Source organism: Ochotona curzoniae, unplaced genomic scaffold (genome assembly GCF_017591425.1).
Source record: "Ochotona curzoniae isolate NIBS_2020 unplaced genomic scaffold, NIBS_Ocur_1.0 contig_1014, whole genome shotgun sequence".
NCBI classification, from domain to species: Eukaryota; Metazoa; Chordata; class Mammalia; order Lagomorpha; family Ochotonidae; genus Ochotona; species Ochotona curzoniae.
In genome coordinates this window covers 24572902-24575692 of record NW_024464920.1, presented here as the reverse complement: position 1 = coordinate 24575692, position 2791 = coordinate 24572902, and positions in this window count along the sequence as shown.

The following is a 2791-nucleotide window of genomic DNA, read 5'->3' as shown; positions in this document are numbered from 1 at the left end:
ATGGAACAGCTTTCTCTCTGTCTGAAAATCTGCTTTTCCAATCTCAATAACCAAATCTTTAAAATAATTGTAACTACTTCAGATACATTTGATAATTGAGAGAATCTGTCTTTTCTAATTTTTTCGTCTTTTCTGATTTATTACCTTGAAACTATCGTAAGTCTGACACCTTATAATCTCCTTAATGTATTATTTGTTCATATTGTTATTTGAGTTTATGCCTCTTTTTGTCGGTAAAATTTAATATTACTGGGGCTGGTATTGTGGCATAGTGGGTCAAGATGCTGCTTGTAATGCTAGTGTCCCTTATCAGGGCTAATTTCCTCACTCTGGTGAGGAATGCAAATGTCCCCAGTGACAACTAACTACTGAATCAAATTCCCATCTCTGGTTCTTATCATTTCATAAAGTTCATTTTTTTAAAATATTTCTTACTCTCTGTAATATTTTTTCTGTATTGGAAAATCTCATTTGGGATACCAGATTATGTTTATTTGTTTACTTATTTTGTTTGAAAGTAGAAAACCAGATAAATCCTATATCTCTTGATTCACTCTCAAACACTGGCCACCACTAAACCTATTCCAATTCAAATCCAGGGGCCAGGAGTACAAGTCTCCCATGTGGGCAGTAGGTACCCCAAGCATTGTACCACCACCTGCTACCTCATAGGGTACATTAACAGAAAGCCAAAATGAAAAGTCAGAATAAGGCATTTTCAATTTATGAGATGTTCTTTTCACCTTCCAAATGTACTTGTTTTTTATCAGCATGAAATAGTTTCATGTTTCAGCACTTTTTTCTGGACACTCATATAGAAGGTGAATAAATAAGTTGATAATTTAGAAAGGCCATGTTTTAAATCAAATAAAATTAATGTAATTTAACATTTTTAGTCTTAAAAATGAATATATCTTATTAAAACAACAATAATGTATGAGTCAAATTGCATGTGAGGCAATCTAAGCTACAAGTATTAATTAAATGGAATTTAGAGAATTTTTTGCCAAAAAAGTTTGAAACCTTTGTATGTTTGTTCATAGTATGATTTTCTATCAGACTTTTCAAGATGAGAACTCTTATGCTTATCTCCTATTATGAATTCATCATTTAAGATATAAAACAAAGAAAATTTCAAAGTCCTCATATTGGCTCGTATTGTCTCAGCTCTGTCTGTCATTTGGGGAGTGAACCAGTAGATGGAAGACATCTCTCTTTCTCTCCTTCTCTCAGTAAGGCTTGCTTTCAAATAAAAATAAAGTTGGGGGGAGTGAAAAAGAAAAGATATATTCTGGACAGTGGAAGAAGAGTTAAATCTATGTTTAAATACAGTCTCAATAGTGATGAGATAATAGAAACTATTTCCAAGGTCATTAGAAGGAAGCTGAATCAAGAACAGAGAAGGAGGGATAGATTGAAATCCAGGTTCTCCCATGAGGGATATGGTCATCCCAAAAGGCCACAAAACCCACTGTAACACAATGCCCTTGCCTCTAAAATTGTTTTTGAATATAAAAGTCATCAGAAAGGATATCATTAGGAGCAGGTGAAATAATAATACCAAGGACATCCATGAAAGATCTTTAACAAGCCCATATATCTATTTTAATTTAGTTTGATGCAGATAGCATTGTAAAGTAAAAGTAAAAATGTAAATGATTCAATCAATGTAACAGTTGGATTTATACTTTGAAGGAAAATATGAAAGACCTGTGTGTTTGTATGCTAGTGTGTCCAGGTGTGTAAATTCCAAGTTACTTAATATCACAAAATCAATAAGAGAATATGTATTAATATAGAGAAATTTTTAATTTAAGATGTGAAAGCAAAAGGAAAAACTAGAATATTTTATTGAATACAAATCATAAGACTTTCTAAAACAAAATTTACAAAATAAGTGAAAAACTTTTGAGAAAATTTTACAATGCTTTACAAATATTAGTGTTCAGATCAGAGTTCTTAAAGTTGGTATAAAAACCCATTTAACTAAACAGAAACAACAGAGAGAATATGAATAGGCAGTTCACTGTATAATTATATATGTAGATGTTTAACCTGACTAGTAATAAGAAAAATGCAAAGTGACGAGAATCATTTTTCATAAGAATGGGAAGAATTAAAAAGAGTGATAACATCATCAAGCTTTGGCAAGGATACAAAAAAAATCCTGCTTTCCTACGCTCTTAGTGGGAGTAGAAAATAGAGAAACTATTCTGGAAAGCAAGCTGACTCTCAATCAAAATAAAATTATACATCTCCATTGACTCAGCAGAACTGAGAAGAAAAGCTGAAGAAATGTTCAGAGAGCAGCACAATGCACATGGGAAAATGATTTCTTTGCTTAAAACTGGAAACCAGTATCATCATAAATTATTTTGTAATATTATATGTTACAAAGATACTTAAATTAGTTAGACCTTTATGTGCATGTGCGATTTCTAACCATCAAGATTGGAAATTAAGAGATGTGGAAACTTAAAGCAAAAGTATCAATTTTCACCTGCCTGGATCCTAAAACGAGAAAAAAATGTAAGAAAAAGTAGAGGAAGATATAAGAGTCACATATTTTTCAGGATAAATTGATACATGATCTTGTTTTAAAAGTTTCAGAGTTGAGCAAAAAAGACAGACGAGAGCATGCTTACATATGGAGCAGTAATAATCTAAAAATAGGGAGCACCAATAGAAATTCTGAGTGACCTTCTGAGTCAATTTCTGAAATTCTGAGAGAAAAATATAAGCAATTGTATTTGTCACTGATCTGATGATCCCAAGCAACAGCTTTAAGTAG